Below are 22,232 nucleotides of genomic sequence, written 5' to 3' on the forward strand. Positions count from 1 at the left end.
ATGATTTCACAGAGCATCCGCACCAGACAAGGCCACTCTGTGACCGTGGTGAATCAGGACAGAAAGAAGACCACTGTTTAATCCTATCTGAACACAAACAAAAACACAAATATCATCCAACCCCCCAAATGACCCATATTCCCCTAATCTGGCTAATGAGTATTTGCTGCATCTTTGCCAATTATAATGTCAGCCTCTCTAGTCTTGCTCCTTCTGGATAAGACTTAATTAAGATACAAACTCATAGCATTATCCCTGCTTCAATGCAGAGAAAAGTCCTGCTTCTTTTTTTTTTTTTTTTTTTTTTTTTTTTTGCGGTACGCGGCCCTCTCACTGTTGTGGCCTCTCCCGTTGCGGAGCACAGGCTCCGGACGCGCAGGCTCAGTGGCCATGGCTCATGGGCTCAGCCGCTCCATGGCATGTGGGATCTTCCCGGACCAGGGCGCGAACCCATGTCCCCTGCATCGGCAGGCGGACTCTCAACCACTGCGCCACCAGGGAAGCCCAGTCCTGCTTCTTTAAAGCCTCTCCCAAATCACTTACAAGACCAAATCCTATAATCACGCATTTCTAACACCTTTTTAATGCGACACCCCATGTTTTCCTGTGGTGTACCTTTTCCCTCACTGTAACAAGTAGCAAACCCAACCTGTTCAACTACAAGTCATTTCCCAGTGGTCTCTGGCTCATTGAGAAGTTTAGTCATCCTACCTGGAATACGCTTGTCTCTTCTTTCTGCCCATATATACTTATCAGAACTCCTAGAAGCTTCCCCTGATCAGCCTTCCAGGTTTCAGATGGTTCCACTCCTTTTAGTTTCCATAACATCTATGTTCATCTGCTACTATTAAGTCTGTATTTCATAATACTGGCTAACACTGTGATCCTGATGGCTCTCTGAAAGATCCTGCCAACTCTGAAATCATATTATTCCATCGTGCTGCTTTAAAAGTTTACGCATGGTTGCTTTCCCTCCCCAAATAGGCTATGAATTCTCAAAACTATGTTTCAAATATTTCTTTTCACTTACCTTTTCATTCCCCTTCTTCTTATCATATGTACACACAGTTCATTGCACACAGTGAATATCTACATCCAGTCATAAATTTACACAGAGACCCATTTGACCTTGCATTTGTTGGGGAATCATATATCACTCATATTTCATCAGTAAATAGTTTCATTTAGAGCATCTTCACGTATAGACCTTTTTTTTTTTTTTTTTTTTTAGAAGATGTTGGGGGTAGGAGTTTATTAATTTATTTATTTTTGCTGTGTTGGGTCTTCATTTCTGTGCGAGGGCTTTCTCTAGTTGTGGCAAGTGGGGGCCACTCTTCATCGCGGTGCGCGGGCCTCTCACTATCGCGGCCTCTCTGTTTGTGGAGCACAGGCTCCAGATGCACAGGCTCAGTAGTTGTGGCTCTCGGGCCCAGTTGCTCCGCAGCATGTGGGATCCTCCCAGACCAGGGCTCGAACCTGTGTCCCCTGCATTAGCAGGCAGACTCTCAACCACTGCGCCACCAGGGAAGCCCACGTATAGGCCTTTATAGCTGGAGTGTATTCCACATACCTGTTACATTCAGTATGTGCTAATGCTTTTCCTCTCTCTCCAACTCTCTCCATATATGTATCTATTTCTTATTTATCATATTTCTGGGAAAAGTACCTTTGTGTATAAAGGTAAATTCAGGCCATGGTGGCTGGCAGAGGTCCCTTCTCTTCAACTGAAGTCAGTGACTAAAATTAAGTCCTCCAAACATCTGACTTGCTGACGTATCTATCCTGCATGATGATAGCGATCTTGCACTGAGGGGGAAAAACCTACTAGGTTATTAAGTTTTCTGCCAAAGCCGGATATAGTCCTGCTGGACAACGCCGTTCTGGTGACCTGCTCTCAGCTCACATTAAGCTGTCTAAACGTTCACTCACGATCTCCCTTCCCAACCATACACCCCTGCTGACGTCCCCATGTCTATGGCCCAGACTTGAAATTGACCTTGCCCTGCCTGGACCAGGATGACTCCCTGAAGATCCAGGATGAGGTGGAGATACAGATATATCCTGGTTTCCGTGACAGCTCCTTCATTTTCCAGTCTGGCTCCAGGAACTCAGGCAAGTAATTGAACTTCTCTAAGCCTTCATTTCCTTGCTCAAAAAAAAAAAAAAAATCAAAGCCGAACTATATCTCCTCCCAGGAGTCTCATGAAGACTCGGTGAGATTATGTATCTAAGGCACATGGCAGATGCTCTACAAATGTTAGCTCATTTTTCCCCTTAATAGTGCCTGACAACTAATAGAACTCTATCTCCTGCTAAGGAGTCGCCCATGCCGTATTCTTATTGGCTTACACCACGAAGGATACTTAAAGCAGGGCAGATGGCAGACTTCCTGTTCTCAGATCAACAGTCAAGCTCTAGTTCTACTGATCTGCCCACCTATTCAACTTCCTGGTGCTGTTCCCACTCACTCTCCTCCCTGTGCCCAAACCCCAAACCAGGAATCTACGCCCGTTCTATTCTCACCGTGTCACTCTTGTCCAGTTTGCCGCTGAGCACGAGTGCTCTACATCTTCACCTGAGAGCCTCTATTCCATCCCCTCTGTGTGACCTGGCCCCCTGGCACTCTGGTTGCCTACTGGGAGGCCCAATATGGGGCCCATCCTTCAATTTGGCCTGATACACTAGATTCTGACCTTGACCTTGAGAGGTGGTGTTGCATAGTTTAAGCACAGGCTTTTGTTGCAGACTGCCAGGGTTTGAATCCCAGGTCTACCACTTAATGACCACATAACCTTGAGCAACTTATTTACCTCCCTAACTTTCCGCTTTCTCACAGTAGAGGGCTTTTATGAGATTTCAATAACATAATGAATGTAAAGCATTTAACATGGGACTTGGCATACTAGGTAGGTCTTTAATAAATGTCAGTGCTACACATATAAAGGTTTTGCCCCTAGGACACGTGGTGGCCACAGGCCTCCTTTCGATACAGTCCAGTTGCTATGAACCTACCTACAACACACAGCCTCTTCACCTACTGGCCCAGCCTACCTTCCTGGTTTGGTTCCCCTTGATCTGTTTCATCCAACCAATGTTTTTGTCAACACAGGTGCTCCTTCATCCTCACCAGACCTTAATAATGTTGCTCACACATGCCAATATTCTAATTTGGGACCTATTACCTTAGGCGTCCTAAGTGGTAACCCTAATCTGTGCCTGCTGCATCCCCCTGCCCATTTTGCACAAACTCAATAAACTTGTATAAACAATAGTTCTGTGTTCATCACTTTACTTCCTTGTTCAAACTGTCACTGTGTCCCTGGGTCTCTAATCTCATAATGCCCAAAGTAGGGGTCTCTAATCAAATGATCCCTAGAAGACCAGGGCTTCTGGAAATAAAATCCCTAGGCTGGAAATAAGACACAGGGGTACTTGCTAAAAGCACATGGACATGGGTAAATGGTGGGCTCCTCGTTCAATAATATTCTGGGTCCTCTTGGCAAAATCTAGACATGGAGGGAATTATTTCATCACCTAGCTTTGCCTTGGCTGGGAGGAAGGTTCCACTTCTGGAATTTGCATGGCCATGGTCACCTGAGTTGCTTCCATGTGCAAACTTCACATCGTTGTGCAAGTGGCTGTCTCAAAATGGAGGGGGCAATTCTCCGCAATAATAGACATGTTGCTTTTGATTGGCAGCCTCATTGCCTTGGGAGATCTATATGATCTTAACAGAAGATCATGTCAATCACGGTGCCTCTACCAGTCTCCTTCTCCTCATCCCACCACTAGCATCACATATATACAGGGTTGGGCACATGATCCAGTCCAAGACTATCACAGTAGCACTCTGTGCTGGACACAGAGACTGATTCAATGACCTCCATAGCAGGGCCAACCGTAGCCCTTTCAGCAGATTTCTATAAATGGGACCTGGAAGAGAGAAGACCTCTCTTTCCTATGGATCAAAAGCCCAAGGATGCAGGTTTGGAATTACCAATGGTCAGCTTTCTTAGCACGTAGAAAGAGGCCTCAGAATGAATCTGATTCAGAAAGAAGAGAAGCTGATAAATGGGGAGAGACAGAAAGAACCTCAACAAAGTCATGTGAGGCTCTGGGTTCCAGCCACGACTGGAGCAAAGTCCACGTTTGGACTGTCCAGTCACATGAGCCTATAAATCTACTTTTTCCACCTAACGCAGTTAAATGTAGGTCCCTAGAGTGTATAACCAGATGAATCCTGATCAGCTCCCTTCCACAGGAACACAGGGGGAGGGGGAGGGGACTTGACCCCCTTTCGTGCACTGTAGTGCACTTGACACTCCTTTAGTGCTTGGAGCAGAGTGACAAGGACACTGTAGGAAGGAATGCACAGATCCACATCATCACACTTTGCTCACATTCCCATGAATTTTGTGTAATTTCACCTCTGCTGACGGTTTCCAAAGCACAATTTGCTATTGGAACATATCCCGTTAATTAACAGTACAATGGTCCAAGAATCCCCACCTTTATATGAGAATTTCCTTTTCCCAACTGTACTCAAAACTCTTGGAAAAGTCTTATCAATGACTGTAATAATCAAATCACCAGAACTCCTGCTGGGGATGGGGAGGGAGATGAGATCAGGAGGAAGCCCAGAACAGGAGTAATCAAACTGAAGATTAACAATCAGAATTCCAGATGTGTCAGGTCTTGGTCTCACAATTGGAGATTCTTATCTTCTAGAATGTAACCTAAATTTTTACTCAGAGATTTGAAACTCCACTAAAATCTGATGCCACCCTTATATCTCTCTCCCGTTTATACAAGGTTTCTAAAGTATGTTCTAGCTTTTCCTGTTTCTACAGAAAGGCAATGGAGTGTACTGGTGCAAACGTGCTTTGAGAAATTAGTCCTGGTTTCATCACCTTTCTGCTTGAATAAACTCTTGTGGTTGTAATGAAAATCGATTGGCATTATGTGTGAAAATTCATCGAAAACCATCAAGTACTAAGTGAATGTTGCTATTTATTACCTTGTTATGTATTTTAAACTCATATAATCAACGATGGGCCAGATGCCCCAGGTCGGATCTCCTTGACCTTCGATTATCATGGTCATTATTCTTTCCCTGTGTCCAGCACAGCCTGTCTTCTCCAGCCAGTCTTCCCCCAACCCAAACTCTACTCACCCACCCCACCACCAGCCACACTTCATCCTGATTTCTCCTCATCAAGCAGCATTTTAAAAAGAGGATGAAAAGATCACAGTCCAAAGTCCTTGGTCTGTCGATGAAAGCAGAGAGGCTCGGAAAAGCCTAGAAGCATACCCAGGGCCACATCATTAGTGTCTCAGCCAGGACAACAACTTGGGTTTTCCAACTCCCCATCCAGTGTCCTTGGAAATCCACCATCCTTCTCCCCAGTGTGAACCAGTCCCCTGATGCTCAAGGACAGGTGCTCAGCGATCTATGGCACATTCTCCAGTCCCCTCCCCGCCAGCCTGTAAGCTCCCATAGGAGAGGCTACTTTGCTGTCCTTCAGCAAGCCTGGCACCATAACAAGGGTTCACCCATGTTTTCTGAATGCTTGGGCACATATCAGACATTAGCAGACAAAACATATCTTAAGTCCTGAAATGAATACACTTGATAAAACTGCAAATCATATCTTCCGTCATAAAATGAGGGGTCCATCTCACTGCAGATTTGTTTTTTCCATCTCTACACAAGTTCTTATTGCGAATGTGTTCTGCTTGACCGAACTCCCCATGCAGTCTCCCATTTAGGGAGAGCAAAACTAAATGAAATTTATTTTAAAACTGCCTCCTCTTTTAGACTGTACATTCTATTGATAAGTAATATGCATTACCATGAAGACTATTTTATCTTCTACTGATTTTGTTTAAGAAATGTAAAAAGTGACATCTGCTTTTATTTTTGTTCTTATCTATTTTCCTAAATTAAAATGAATTTCTTTTCCTTTATGCTAAGAATTATCATGGGAATAAGAGAATTTAAACAAACCGTTCAAATCCACTCCCCCTGTATGTCAGTAGTTATCTTTCTCTGTCCAATGAGCTGTTGTCAAAATTCTGGAACTACAGAAGTCCAAGTATAGAGATCTAACTCTGGGAAGATTCAAAAGCTTCACTAATAATTCCTCCAAGTTGGAATACAAGTGCAGCCTTCGTTCTTTTTTTTTTCTTTTTTTTTTTTTTGCGGTATGCGGGCCTCTCACTGTTGTGGCCTCTCCCGTTGCAGAGCACAGGCTCCGGACACGCAGGCTCAGCAGCCATGGCTCACGGGCCCAGCCACTCCACGGCATGTGGGATCCTCCCGGACCGGGGCACGAACACATGTCCCCTGCGTTGGCAGGCGGACTCTCAACCACTGCACCACCAGGGAAGCCCATTCTTTACAATGATCTTTCCTGAAGAATCCATTCTGCTTATGGGTGCCTTTGGAATACTTCATGTGTTTCTCTGGACCTGCCTCAGAAGCAGCAGGTTAAACCTCTATGTGCCAGCTGCCTGGAAATTGCATACAGAAGCTCCCCACACAAGTCTCTTTCACTGAAAGATTCCCCAGCCTAGGATACAAAGCTAATTATAACCAGGGTTACAAATTTTACCTAAATCATCTCACAATTATGAGCTCTGTAGTAGGACTTCATTAGAGAAAATCATTCTAACCCTTCAGTATATATATTTTGAGTAAAAAATATCTTGTAACATTACTTTACTAAAGCATTTAACCATAGTTTCTACTTAATAGCAGCATTACTTTCTGTTAAGAAGAATGCCTATTCTTCTCTTAAGCTGTTTGAAAAGCATGAAACTAAAGCAGATGCTTCTGTATGGGGAAAAAGTAGTGGAAAAGTAAAGTGAGATTTGAGAAGTTTTGAAATTTAGCCTACTTTTTCCAAAATGGTAATATATTCTAGTATCAGTAGCCAAATAACAAACTTGAAGGTCATTTTATAAGTGTTTCCATAATGCAAGACATGACAAACCAGCAAAGTAAATAGCTTTCATAGGAGCTGGTAATAATTTATTCATAAAGCACTACAGAAAGTGTATCTCAGAACTCGATTTGACAGCAAAACCTAAGAGTTCAATATTCTTACTGACAAATAAGAATAGTTGTTGATTCTTGAAATGTTTTCTGTATATACAGTTGTCCACAAGTACTTCTGAAGGTCTTTAGAAGAAAAATCCGGGTAAGAGACACTTTAGCCCAACATACTTAGTCCAACACCAGACTAAGGTGTACTTGGTCTGACTTCAATGAGTAAATTACATAAATGTGAAGCATCTGACTATCTGGCATTACCAATGCCTGAAACTGGTACTGAAATAGTGAACTGTTCTTATTACAAATATCACCTCACACACACATACATACTTCTCAGTCGAAATCTAGCGGCAGTAAATACACACAGAGAGCTTGTACCTACAAAATGTGAAATGCTGGCTTGGGCAATTAATTATAGCAAAAGAATGATTAATGGAGAAAATCTTTCAAACCCTCAGCCCTTTCTCTTAAGGACAGACTCCATTGGGAGAATAGTGCTGAACTTGGCAAACAATTGCTTCGCGTCTCCATTTCGCCTACAAAGATACTACCACATACAGATATTGCTTTAGGAAACCCTGACCACACTTTGCTCTCGCCAAGGACTACTATAAATTATGCTGTGGACATCTTTACAGAGAATGCTGAGTCTCTGGAACGGAGACAAAGGAGGGTGTAGCTTGGAGAAACCCAGCCAGGCGCTCCAAGGCTCCGGGTTCTGGGAGGCTGCCCCGCACGGCTCCTCTTGCGCTCTGAGGACTGGGGAGTCCGGAACTGACGGCGGGCTTGGTTTATTTCGCAAACTTCAGGAGACAGTGTTTACCCTAACTCCGGGGTCCCAAGCGGGGCGGGGGAGGAGGAATAAAGCAACGCCCCGTCTCAGCTGCACTGACTGCCCACCCACCTCCCCACCGCCGGCAGCACCCTTTCCTTCCCCCTCACCTGTCCTGAGCTCGGGGCCTCGGGGGTCCAGTCGCCTGTCGCGGCTGTCACTCACGGAGCTGGTGCGATGTCGGGCGCCTCCAGATCCAAGCGAAGGAAGCGGCGGGGTCGGGGGCGTCAGCAGGAAGCTCGGCAGCCGCGGGCAGCCGCGGTCTCGCTCCCCATCCCGGCGGGGCTCGGGCAGCGGGCGCGGCGCTGCCACGGCAGGCGGATGAGTCAGGCGAGGGGGCGGGAGGCGAGGTGTGCGGGCCGGCGGAGGGGAGTGGCGGCGGCGGCCTCTGGGCGGGGGGCGCGTCGCTGTCTGTGCCCGCCGTGGGTCGCCGGGACGCCGGACGCAGCCGTAGGGCGCACGGAGTCCGAGCGCTCCCGCCCTCGGAGGTCACCCGGCGCGGTGCGCCGGGCAGGGGACAGGGAATCGCTGCTCAGTCGTCGCCGCCGCCGCGCAAGAAAGACAAAAGGGACCGGGGGCTGGGAAGGGAAAAGTTTTCTGCTCTGCTCCTGAAAGATGCCCACCGAACCTCACGCCCCAAGCGCCGAAGAGGAGGCTGAGGACGGGGTGCAGGGGGCCGGGCGGGCTACCAGGAGCGTGGCCACGCGATCGCGACCTGATGCACGCCAAGCTCCCGCCGTCCACGACCCGTGGGAACTCCCCCGGCCCGGCCACCCCCAATCTCGCCGCCAGCCTCCTCCTCGAGGATGCAGACAAAATCCAATCCTCTCCCTCCAGGACTCCCAGCCCCCAAGAACCGTGCCGCGGCCGCAAAGTTGCCCTTCCAGAACAGGGAATCACCACAGACAAAAACCTATCTTTGAGAACAAAATACCCGCTTCCAGGAGCTCTTCTCCGGGCTGGAAGGCCAGAGGGTGGAAACGGACACTCCCACCCTTGGGGCGAGCCTCTCGCTGGAACCCCAGGTCTCGGAGCCGGTGTCCCGCCAGCCCCCGGAGGAGTGGAGAAGACCCGGCTGATTCCCGGTTTTCCTGGAGCAGGCGCTGCAGGACCCTGGCTCCACGCCCCTCGGACTCTTTCTTATCAGACGCCGCCTGGGCGGGTCGGGGTCCCCCTGGCGGGCTGCGCGGGCGCTGCGCAAGCGGAGCCAAACCCCGTGCGAAGCGGACACCGCGAACGTCCGCTATCTACACCGCTCTGGAGCGCCCACCAGATCTAGCCCGGAAAGGGGCTGCGGGAGAGCGGCTCGGGGGCGAGGGTCATGGGCAGGGAGGACGAAAGCGAACAGGATCGCTGAGGGCTTCGTTGAGCGGTGCTTAGGTTCAACTCCAAACATCACAGCCAAGGAGGGGTGTAGGTAATCCTCCTTGTCCCCAAACATCCTGTGAGTGGGGACTGTGCCCTATTCATAGAGTAAAATGTTATGATAGTTACCTCCTATTCCGCAGAGACAGAACTGATGGTTGTATATATGCCGGTCAATTCAGTAATAAAGTTTTATGTAAAACTCTGGATTACCAGATATTCCAACCACAACCCTGGCAGGTACAGAGCATACAATCCCCCAGTGCAGGGAGTGGGTTGTACCTATGTGTCTCCTGAATGCATTTGAGCTGATAACTAGAGGGCAAGTATGGCATTCTAGTGCAGTGTATTTGTGTCTTTCAATGTGCAATCTGCTGATCTCATTTTCAAGAAGGGTTTGTTTCTGGATGTGGAAAATGTATGCGAGAGGGAGAGAGAGAGAGAGAATAGAATTCCATGCAAAACTTTAACATTAAAAAAAATCTTGGAAATCAGATAGGGCAGTGAAGAGAGACTGCTGTAGAAATGGATTTCTTTGGTACAATCTTCCTGTCTCGACTAGAAGAACTTGGAGATTTGACACTTTTAGTAAAAATTTCACAATCGAAATGTTAAAAACAAAACTAAAAACTAAAGGGGTTGGAAGTTGGAAGGGGGTGGAGAAATGAGTCACCTCAGTAAACCATCTGTGGTTTTATTTTTGCCCCACCTGTTTCTATAATCTTTAGCCCACAGCCAACTGCTCAACTCACTTAGGTGTTCTTACACACTTGCCCAGGCATCCCATTAAAGGAGTGTGATTTGATTCCATGGTGCCTTCCTTCTATGTAGCCTCTACATTTTATGACGAAATATCTTGAAACCACATTTCTCTGTAAACCTCCTGAGAGAGGATATCTCCTGATTACGTTCAGTAGCTTCCTAGGAAATGAAGAATGGGCTCGTGGTGTCCATCAGGACCATTAAACATGACATCCTAAGACAAGTAGTGACACATTTAAAATGGTCATCTAGCCATGTTACACAGTGAAAGACTGAGCCTCTCTCAAAGATGAAGGCCATGAAATAAGGAATAAGTACATTCTTTTGGCCACAAATATTGATGATTCATTTCTGAACTTAGATTTCAAAAAAAAAGCAGAAAAATGGACTACATATGATCACCAAAGGGGAATTATTTACATTTCTGTTAAAAATAATTACTATTATTACCAAAATGTTCATTGCAGCTCTATTTACAATAGCCCAGAGATGGAAACAACCTAAGTGTCCATCATCAGATGAATGGATAAAGAAGATGTGGCACATATATACAATGGAATATTACTCAGCCATAAAAAGAAATGAAATTGAGCTATTTGTAATGAGGTGGATGGACCTAGAGTCTGTCATACAGAGTGAAGTAAGTCAGAAAGAGAAAGACAAATACCGTATGCTAACACATATATATGGAATTTAAGAAAAAAAATGTCATGAAGAACCTAGGGGTAAGACAGGAATAAAGACACAGACCTACTAGAGAATGGACTTGAGGATATGGGGAGGGGGAAGGGCAAGCTGTGACAAAGCAAGAGACTGGCATGGACATCTATACACTTCCAAATGTAAAATAGATAGCTAGTGGGAAGCAGCCGCATAACACAGGGAGATCAGCTTGGTGCTTTGTGACCACCTAGAGGGGTGGGATAGGGAGGGTGGGAGGGAGGGAGACACAAGAGGGAAGACATATGGGAACATATGTATATGTATAACTGATTCACTTTGTTATAAAGCAGAAATTAACACACCATTGTAAAGCAATTATACTCCAATAAATATGTAAAAAAATAATAATTACTATTAGTCTCAGAAAAAACGGGGTAAAATATTCTATAAATAGAGGATTGTCTGCAATTCAGTAGACCAAGCAACTCCCAAGATATTATTTATAAATTCTTCCCTGGCATTGAGTGCTCAAACTCAGGTAAATTATTTAATCTCTGCTAATGGCCAGTATCCCTCCATCTGGGAAAAGCACAGCAAAAATACCATGCCAGTAATGGATTTTGAATTTAGCTCCATATCTTCTTTTGAGATAATGGATGGAAGCTCTCACCATCAAGCTACACTGCACTTCACATATAATATTTTTTACAGTGTCCTTCTGAGATGTGTAAATTTCCACTAGAACAAACCCATCTTACAAGAGTGCATAGTGGGAACAGAACATTCCCTATAATTCAAGCTCAACTACATACTAACAGAGGGACTTGAAACTTCATTTCTCCCATCCCTTAAGTAGGAACAAACCTATTTCAAAGTATTTTTGCACAGATTAAATGAAATAATAGATGTAAGACTCCTTTTACCTGTGACACAGTTCCTCAACACATATTTAGTTACACACACACCACAAACTTGTTTTAATTCTATTAACATAGTAAAAAAGAAGACTCTTCCTCTGGAATCAAGAATTGACTTGAGAAAAAATGTTGAAATGTGAAGTTCAACATTTTCATTCTTTTCTTCTTTTAATTTTATTTATTTATTTTTGGCTGTGTTGTGTCTTCACTTCTGTGTGAGGGCTTTCTCTAGTTGTGGCAAGTAGGGGTCACTCTTCATCGCGGTACGTGGGCCTCTCACTATCCTGGCCTCTCTTGTTGCGGAGCACAGGCTCCAGACTCGCAGGCTCAGTAGTTGTGGCTCACGGGCCTAGTTGCTCCGTGGCATGTGGTATCCTCCCAGACCAGGGCTCGAACCCGTGTCCCCTGCATTAGCAGGCAGATTCTCAACCACTGTGCCAACAGGGAAGACAACATTTTCATTCTTGGTACACTACAAATATAAGCCCGATGGATGGCAAAACATGTTGAATGAATTCATTTTGAAAACATATATTAAAATGAAAAAGAACAAGTATTCATGAGTAGATCGTGTAACAAGGTTAAGGGAAGGCTTATTAGAAGGTTTATGTGGGATGGTAGTCATTTGCTTTTTTTTTTTTTTTTTTAGTTTCTGCTTTATAACAAAGTGAATCAGTCATACATATACATCTGTTCCCACATCCCTTCCCTCATGCATCTCCCTCCCTCCCACCCTCCCCATCCCACCCCTCCAGGCAGTCACAAAGCACCGAGCTGATCTCCCTCTGCTCTGCGGCTGCTTCCCACTATCTATCTACCTTACGTTTGGTAGTGTATATATGTCCATGCCTCTCTTTCGCTTTGTCACAGCTTACCCTTCCCCCTCCCCATATCCTCAAGTCCATTCTCAAGTAGGTCTGTGTCTTTATTCCCGTTTTACCCCTAGGTTCTTCATGACATTTTTTTTTTAATTCCGTATATATGTGTTAGCATACGGTATTTGTCTTTCTCTTTCTGACTTACTTCACTCTGTATGACAGACGCTAGGTCTATCCACCTCATTACAAATAGCTCAGTTTCGTTTCTTTTTATGGCTGAGTAATATTCCATTGTATATATGTGCCACATCTTCTTTATCCATTCATCCGATGGTGGGAATGTGAATTGGTAAAGCGTCTATGGAGAACAGTATGGAGGTTCCTTAAAAAACTAAAAATAGAACTACCATATGACCCAGCAATCCCACTACTAGGCATATACCCTGAGAAAACCACAATTCAAAAAGAGACACGTACCAAAATGTTCATTGCAGCTCTATTCACAATAGCCCGGAGCTAGTCATTTGCTTTTGCCATAAATGTAGCCCATAGCATCTCCAGACCTAAGAAAAAAATTCCACAACCAGAAAATAAAAATATCTTTAATGGCAAACAAATGGAATTTTTTGCCAGACTCTTATCTGAATTACTTTATTCCAGCTGTGAAATAGATTGATAGTCATAAAGCCCCTGAGGAAGCTTTGCCAGCACCCAGAGTTGCTGTTTCAAAGCAAGGGGTAAAGAAGGACAAAGTCAAAGAAAATTATCTGTCTGAGTTCATCCTTAAAATATGGAATTAAGTGGAAAGAATCCAGAAGAAAGTAAAAGGTAGCAGAAATACATTTAAAATAAAAATTTAAATCATTTTAATTTCACTGTTATTTTGAGTAGCATTTTGTCATATTTAAAATTTTTCTCTCTCATTATGTACAACTGGCTAGTAGTTGAGTAGATTTAGCAGCAGAAAGATGTTGTTAGTCTCTGTTCATCCCATGTGCAACTTAGATATCTCAAATAGATATTTTATAATGTTGAGGCTGATAATATTAAGTATTTTATGAATTCCTTATTTGATAATAAACCTGATTAGATTCTTTCCACCTGAGTAGCACTAGTGGCATACACTTTTAAAATGCAGACGCGGGCACTCTCTCTCCCTTCTAAAGCCCCACTTCTTTCTTCTGGACAGATTTGTACCTACTTATATAAAGGGAAGGATCACCACATAGCTGCTAGCAATCCAAAAAGTACTTTAAAATTTTCTGACTGTGTTTTGTTACAAGAATCTACCCATAGATAATATTAGAGGTTTGAGAGAAATGGCAGAGAAAACGCTAGTGGTGGCCCACCTGTTCTCCTGTCCATGGTACTGAACCAGTCAAGGCGCACCAGCACCTGGCTACTCAAGGTGTGGTCTGAGGTTTGGCAGCATTGGCATCGCTGAGGAGTTGTTAGAATAGCAGGATCTCAGTCCCAGCCCAAACCTACTGAATGATACTCTGCAATTAACAACATCCTCAAGGGACTAGTCTGCTTGTTGAAGTTCGAGAAGTGTTACACAAGGACCCAATTCTCATTGCCTTGTGACTTCCCTAGTTCTCTGCTTCTATCACCCCTCAATTCAGTCCCCTCCAGAGGCATACCCCAAATGTTGCCCTTTTAGCTACATCTTATTTGGTGATGGTCGTGTGGTGTTACCCGGAGAGCATAGCCTTTGGATGAAACAACTTGTACCGACCATTCTGAGCTTCATCGTTCTCCTTCATAAAGTGTCAGTAATTATAGTATGTCCTTATGATGTTGTTTTAATGATTCAATGATAATAAAATAGTAGCCTGGTACATAGCAGATGTTCAACATGTCTCTCAACCATTGGGTGAATGCTACATCCTCTAACCAGGATGGAGGCCCTCTTTACATAACATTCTCAGGCATGGTGAAAACTTATTGTAAAAAAGTTTAATCACCAGTTCCTGCTCAATCAAATCAATAGCACATCACATACACATTAAATTAATAATATTCAATAAAACAAAAATTTAAAACCTACCAAATCTTTCAGTTTAGTGTTTCTCCACCCATAATTTAATTTTTTTCACATGTTATATGATTCCTTTTATATGAAATATCCAGAAAAGATAAAGTCTTGGATATAGAAAGCAGTTTAGTGGTTGCCAGGATCTGTGGGAGAGGGAATGGGGTGTGACTGCTAAATGAATTCAGGGTTTCCCTTTTGAGGTAATGAATATTCCACCCATAATTTATGATCCGGAGTAAAGAAAGATAATGTCTTTCTTGACAGTTATATTAGATCTTTTTTATTAATTTAATACAAGATGACTTGTCATTTTGAAATAAAAAATGTTTAGAAATATCTGGAAGTCTTAATTATACTACCAACGGAAATCTGTACATCACACAGCTGACTTTGTAAACAGTAATCATTTACACTTATGTACAGACCTTAATTAAACCATGATGTTGGTAAAATAGAATGCAGCTTTAAGTGTGCTATTTAGAAGCCCTAGGAATACCCTTTCCCACATTTATTTTAGAACATTAGGAAATGTTAAAATAGTCATTTTTCAAAAGAAATGTCAAACCTGATCATCTGCTCTATTACAATAGTCATTTGATGAGTTTTGACACTTAGGATCTTTGCCCACTGTGTCATTGCTGATCTGAAACACCTGTTTCTATAAGGGAATGAGCTGTAATGAACTTGTGCAGGTCAGATCTTCTTTTAGGTACTACATTCAGTTTTTAAAGTTGCTGGAAAGCAACCTTTAAAATACCTTAGCTGTCATTCCTTTCAGCTCCCTCATTTTTAAATTTATGAACACAAGATAAGTGCCTGTCTCAGGATCATATAACCAGAGAGTGGTGCGACCATGATCAGAACCCAAGTCTTCCTATTCCTATTCAGTGCTTATTCAACACTTGTAAAACATGACTAATGAAAGGCTGTTTTAAAATCCCAGGTGATTGAGAAATTTCAGCACATCCCTGGAAGCATATGCATTTCCCCAGCCTTACCATGCCTCCACACCCAAGCAAACAACTTTCCGATAAAATAAGTAGAGCTTCAGTTTTAGATTGTTCATTCACTAATTCAGAAAACATTCACATAATGTATTGGACATTATATTCAGTTAGGATCTTATGAAAATCAGAGTTCAAGCTCTTTTCTTCATATTTGTGGCCTGGTATGTTTGGCACTTCATAAGCATATAGTTGCAGTGTGAAAAGTGCCTAATTAGGGTAGAAAATGGTGATATAAAGTTAAGGTCATCAGAAATCCTTTCAGAAGCTATAGTTCAAAGGAGATATCAATGGAGATACAAGATCTTGGCCTTAAAAGGCAAGGAGGCTTCAAAAGATTGACAAAGGGGGTACAGAACTCAAAGAAGGAGGACTGTGCATGCAATTTCCAGAGGATGAAACAGTGTGGTACATTCAGAGGTGTGTTGGTAAAGCCAGTGTGGCTGGAGTATGGAAGTAAGCCAGAGCTGTAAAAAGGAGTTTGGAGAGATAAGCAGGGATAAGCTCACAAAGGGCCTTGCATTCCAGGTTAGAGAGTTTACATTTTAACCTCGAGAAATTAAGGAACATTAAAATGTCCCTTTGGCAGCAGTGGTAGAGTTTGGTTAGAAGGGATGGGGGACCCAGAAGCAGGCAGGCAAAGATGTTAGAAGATTTTTGTAACAGCCCAAGTAAGGGAAGATGATGGACTGAACTAGGACTTTGGAAATAGGGATAAATTGGAGAAATTCAGAACATAAATGTCTTTCTTTATGGTTTCTAGCACTGGTGTTCCATTAACAGAGCAATGTATTGCCTTTTCTGTTCATAATATTTCTGCTATATAAGAAATGAAGGCTAAGAGTTCATTGGCTATTTTCACCACAGCCTAATTCTGTGTCCTTAAAAACATATGATCTGTTCAAGAGTTAAAATTCAGATATATATGAAAGCAATAGATTGCAGTACCGCCCCTAGCAACAAAAATACCATAGTGAACCTTCACATAGTACTTACAGTGAGGAAGGCACTATTTAAGCATTTTATACTTATTAACTCTTCACAACAACTTTCTAGAGTAAGTGCTAATTTCTTCCCATTTTACAGATGAAATAACTGAGAACTAGGAAGTTAAGTAATTTGAATAAGTTAGTAAGTAGAGGAACTGGGCTTATGAGCACATGCAGCCTGCTGCCAGAGTCTGGGCTCTCAAGAACTATATTAACTGTCTCTCAGTGAAAACTGGAAGTCACCCCTTGCTCATCACTAGTTAAATTATGATGTTCAGGGGCTTCCCTGGTGGCGCAGTGGTTGAGAGTCTGCCTGCTGATGCAGGGGACATGGGTTCGTGCCCCGGTCCGGGAAGGTCCCACATGCCGCAGAGCGGCTGGGCCCGTGAGCCATGGCCACTGAGCCTGCGCGTCCGGAGCCTGTGCTCCGCAACGGGAGAGGCTACAACAGTGAGAAGCCCGTGTGCCGCAAACAAACAAACAAACAAACAAAAATTATGATGTTCATACAATGGAATACCATGCAGCATTAAACAGAAAAGATCTATAACCAGTAATGTGGGTAGATGTCAAAGAGACACTGTTAAGTGAGAAAAGAAGTTGTAGAACATCTTGAATAGTGTGATCCCATCTTTGCTAAAAAGTGTGTGTGTGTGTGTGTGTGCGTGTGTAAGGCATGGAAGAATATATACTAAAATATTAGCAGAGGCTACCAATGGGGAATAAAATTAAACAGTGAGAGGATTCTTCTAATTTTTATTTTATACAATTTTGTTTTTTTTAATTGTTTTATGGTGACATTATGTTACTTTTATAATGAACATTCAAAAAATGACAATAACAACTTGGAGACCTTTCTCTCCTCTGTAACTCTGGACCTAGCAACAGGATGGATCTTACTTATAAATGACAGATTTAGGAAGTTCACCTTCATATTTTCAGAGTTTTTCTCCATAACTGACATATACAAGCAACCACAAATTTAAGAACCAGGTTTCACCTTATAACTCATCAGCTAAAATACAAAATTTCTGAAATTCTTCCTGAGATCTGCAAACTGAATTGAAAGCTTCCTGAACTGTCATTATATCTGAAAGAAAGTCCCAAGGAATCTTTTGCAAATGCAATCAATCTGCAGCTTCATTGTCTTTCCTTCTTTTAGATGTGTGAAAGAATAATTTACTTCAAAATGTGGAAAAAGGTAAGGTAATGGTTGCCTGATTTTCTATTATCTTGCTAGCAAGAGCATTATCTACTTATACTCTTCTGCTTCTATGGGAGAATGCAACTTTTTGCTGTAGTATATTTGATTAGCAACCATCAAATAATTTTTAAAAAAACAGAAAGTGATACATTATTACTTTTAGAGAAATTAATCCTATTCACTGGCCATATACCAGTGAATAGGAAATTTAGAACTTCTTTTCCTACTGACAAGATAAGTCCCCATTCTTCAAGTGTTTGTCAAATCAGCTCTTTTGTCTTCCTATAGGCTTCCTCATTAATTACTTAAATGAAAGTTGACAAGTGCCAACAAAAAATTGAGAACAGAGCTTTCACAAAGTTTACCGAATATAATCACGAACAATACTATTTTACAGTGTTTAAGTGTATAGTGTGCCAGAAGGTTTTCCTTCACAGATTGATTAATTACCCAATAGAGAATTTGCAATTACTTCTTTAACCTTGAGAGAAGATACACACTGGAATGTTGGACCAAAGAGTTTAACTTGCCCAGATTTTGGCACTTAATAAGTGTCAGGCTTAGAACAAGAATACAATTTTCCTGTCCATCAGAGACCCCAAAGGGAGTAAAGAGAAAAGTATGTACTTCAACACCTGACTATGCTTTTTACCCATAGAAACATGAGGAAATGGAAGATAAATGTTTCAACCACCTCCAACAGTACAGTTTTTCAACAATTATAAACCAAAAATACAATTATAAACCAAAAATACATAAGCTATATCACAATTGATCCTTTTGGCTGAGACCCATTAATATCAAAGCTCTAAGAATCTCAGAATGAAGACATGGTGTTACACATATGTCTCCCTAGAGCAGTGTATACTTTCTTTGCTGCTCACAGAAACCATGTGTTCCACTGAAAATAAAAGTCTACTCTTCAAAATGTTTAATTTCTAACTCAGTGAGCATGAAGATCCCAGACATCTTGCAATGATAAGTTCTGAGAAGGAGCAATTTTCATATTCTTCGATGATCTTTAAGTGCAGCTATACTGCCTTATCCTTGATTTTACATTAGCATTGGTGTTGAAAGGATGGGTAGTTGGGGCCTTTTTCATTGGAAGTAATTTGTAATCATAAATATGAGAATTGGTGGTTACTATTGGCAAGGGTGAGGGTTCTATTTATAGTAAGAAAAGTCATAAAGTGAAGAGGTTTCAATTCAAACTCCTTAAGTTGTGAATCATACTTGGGTTTTAAACTAAGTCCATTTTAATGGACTTTTACTCATAAAGACTTAATATCTTTGTTCATTAACATAGCTCCTTAACTGGAGTTCACCCTCCTTTCTTTCTCAAAATGACCACATTAATTTTTAATCAGGTCATTTTCTTGCCTAAAAACTTCTATGGCTGCCTCTTACAGAAAGATAAGATACAAAATATTCAGCTTGCCATGGCAGCCTAGTGTGTTTTTCGACCTTTCTAGACTTCTCTATAACCCCTCTCAGGACACTAATAGAATTGCCTTATTTGTTGTCCTAACATTCAACTTGGGAACAGGGCATGATCCATGACCCAGGACAGATACTGAGAATTTTCTAGTCCCAGCTATGAGGGTCGGTGCTCTATTTTTTGTTTTTTTTTTTTAAATTCTTGAGCTCCCTGTTTTCATATGTGAAATCAAGCAACCCAACTTCTTTTATGCCAGTTGGGGACAGCTGATGAATTCTCACTTCCCTGCTGGGAGGGAGCCTAAAGCTCGGTTTCCATGTTTCCTCATTCAAAGAACATGTGCTGAGAGCTTGCCCTGTGCCAGGTGCAAGGCCTTGAAAGCTCTCTGAATGCTTCTGTCTCTGAGGGGCTTTCTGGAGACCTGGATTCTCGCCCTATCCCCACCTCCTCAAAACTAACCTCCCTCATGATTTTGCTTAAGGCTTGTCTTAGTCTAGGGGATTCTTATTCACCAATGTGAATACAGTTCAATCTACACTAGCATAGTTCTTCCTGCTTCATCCAAATCACCCCTTTCAGGATGCGGAACACCCTCCCAGGCAGCAGAAGCTGAGGAGTTGTTTCCACAGCTGCCAGACAGGAAATGCCTCAGTGGATGTCAGCGTATGCTCATTTCTGATTGATTGATGAAAACAGATGGTGAGGTTTTGAAATTTTGTCTTTTTCATCCCGAGGCCCCCTTTTACAATACCTCTCTCCCTTGAGTGGGACCCTACTAGCTTCACTTCCATGCAGGCGCCTTCTGCCTTCCTGTTGCCTTCAGGCTTCTTCCACTTTTCCCTGCCCTCTCCCCGCTCAAAACATTCACCTCAATTCAGCACTCATTCATTAAGTGCTCATTGGACCACTTGATCATTGCCCCACCTCAAGAGGTTTGGAGCAAATTGACTGGTTACTTTGACAGAAATTTATTCATAGCACAATACTAGGTCAATAAATGGTCCCCCTTTCCTCCACTTGTGTACTGTTCAGTGTTTGGGGCTCAAAGAAAGTGTTCAGAAATATTGACAGAAGAGATGGAGGGGGTGAGTTGGGCATAGGAGGGGCAGGTGTCCTGAAATGGCAGAAAGAACATTTCCTAGGCCAAAGTAAAACTAACACAGTCTCTCCCTCTCTCTCTCTCTCTCTCTCTCTCTCTCTCTCTCTCTCTCTCTCTCTCTCCCCCGACCAGCCCCTGTCTTTTCTTTCACCTTTTCCTTTCCCCTTCCTTTCCTTCCTGTTTTTGGTTCTGTGAAAATAATACTCAAATTTTCTCTTAAAAAACAAATCAGATAATCCCACATGCCGCAACTAAAGATCCCGCATGCTGCAACTGATACCCAGCACAGCCAAAATAAATAAATAAATAAATATTTTTAAAAATCAGATAATTTAGAAAAGTGTATGTATATATGGGGGGTGGAGTGTCAGTAGGGAGGGATTGCCTATCAGAACCAGGGAAAGTCAGAAACAAGTGTCTCTGGAGAAATATTTGCACATAATACATTAAATGAATAAAGTTGGATTACCACTTAGATGTTGGGATTTTGTCAGTGTGCAAACATATGGATGGAAAGCAATAGACATGTAGCAAACCACTGGGAGGAAAAATAACAAAATGTCAGTAGTTGATCTTACTGGTTAGGGATACACTTATGTAGGTATGACCAAATTTTCTACAATGAACATTTGCTACTCTATAAAAAGAAAAATAAACTGTTAATAAGACAAGGAAAACAAAAACCAGAAATAGTTTCCTCCCTGAGGGTTGCCTCTTGGCTTGGGGACTCCAGCAAGCCCCTCTCTCAGGGGATTTACTGGGGTGAAGAGGTGTCCATTATTCTTTGTCAGTGATTTCTTTTTGGACTGGCAATTGGTCTCCTATTTCCCTCAGAATTCCCAGCCTTTAACTTGCCCAGATCCTACTGTGCTACTTGTCCTTTGCCCTTGACACTGAACTCTCCTCATAGTGAATCAGCATTCATCCTCTGACCCCTAGGAGAGGAAAACGTGGACAATGTTTGAAACAGGACAATACTGGAGAATTAGGGCTATAGGATACATTTAGGTTTGCAACAATACTGCTGAGACATGCCTTTTATTAATTATTTCTCCACCCATACATTGGCATATTATTTTTGTGCTGGCCAAAACTCTCCAACAAAGTTCTGTGTGACTAGAAAGCATCCTTTCATCTCTTGGTCATGATTTATAATACAGGTAATTCTTTTAAGACCTCAGGCTATGGAGATTTGGGGCTGACTCTAGGGATGTCAGGGAGAATGAACGTTCAGTGAAATGAAATCTTTTCTAAGTAAAAAGTTTATTTGACAAGATTCTGAGAGCTGTTGATAATGCATCCCTGAAATAGACTTTTATGATGGATTCAATATGAAATTACAGAAAAATACCCAAAGTACATAAAAATCAATAACAATAATCCCCAAAGTAATTAAATTCCATCATCTTTTCCAAAAGTTTGTCTTCTTCCAGAAGTTTTCTAAAATTTCTTATTTGATTCCATTCTAGAAGAGTCAGTTTTTGTTCCTAGTAGCTTTAAATCAAGGCCCCCCAGCAAGGTCTGAATGTTCTAGGTTCACCAGCTACACTGCTTACCAAAGCATGGTCAACACTTCCTTTTCTTTTACATACTAGAGATAAAGACTTTGATAACTTTATAACATTTTAATAATTTTGTTACTTCTACCTTTCAAGAAAGCAAGTTAGCTTCTTAGAGTAGATAAAGAACAGTTAAAAATCAGCTAAAATATTGAGTTACATGCAAAACATTATATGATTAAGAATTGGGTTAAATAATTTTCTTTTTTATTTTTGAATGATAGAGCCTCACATTTTAAGCTGTCATTAAAGAAAAAGATCCATACATTTCCAGTATTGTGGGACTCTGTTAAGATGATATGGGGTTTCATATTTTTAATAAGAGAAATCCTTGCAAAAATCAAAACATGCTATGGTTTGCAGAGCCTTTAAAGTGAGTTTTTTTTTTTTAATTTATTTATTTATTTTTGGCTGTGTTGGGTCTTCGCTTCTGTGCGAGGGCTTTCTCCAGTTGTGGAGAGAGGAGGCCACTCCTCATCGCGGTGCA

General features: G+C 42.2%; 1 protein-coding gene across 4 annotated transcripts in view; it reads right to left on the bottom strand.

The window, feature by feature from the left end:
* TMEM200A (transmembrane protein 200A) overlaps nt 1-9,020 on the bottom strand; it is a 70,911-nt gene extending 61,891 nt beyond the window's left edge. The window contains exons 1-2 of one of the 4 annotated variants that reach the window (XM_060115221.1): nt 8,824-9,019; nt 8,000-8,194 (exon numbers count right to left, since the gene is read on the bottom strand). The gene's annotated coding sequence lies outside the window, so the exon portion shown is untranslated. Of the gene's footprint in view, nt 1-7,999 lie in introns of all 4 variants that reach the window. The other 3 variants (XM_060115220.1, XM_060115222.1, XM_060115219.1) reach the window with 3 other exon arrangements.
* Between the last annotated feature and the right edge of the window lie 13,212 nt (nt 9,021-22,232).

The sequence above is a fragment of the Mesoplodon densirostris genome, chromosome 12 (assembly GCF_025265405.1).
Source record: "Mesoplodon densirostris isolate mMesDen1 chromosome 12, mMesDen1 primary haplotype, whole genome shotgun sequence".
NCBI classification, from domain to species: Eukaryota; Metazoa; Chordata; class Mammalia; order Artiodactyla; family Ziphiidae; genus Mesoplodon; species Mesoplodon densirostris.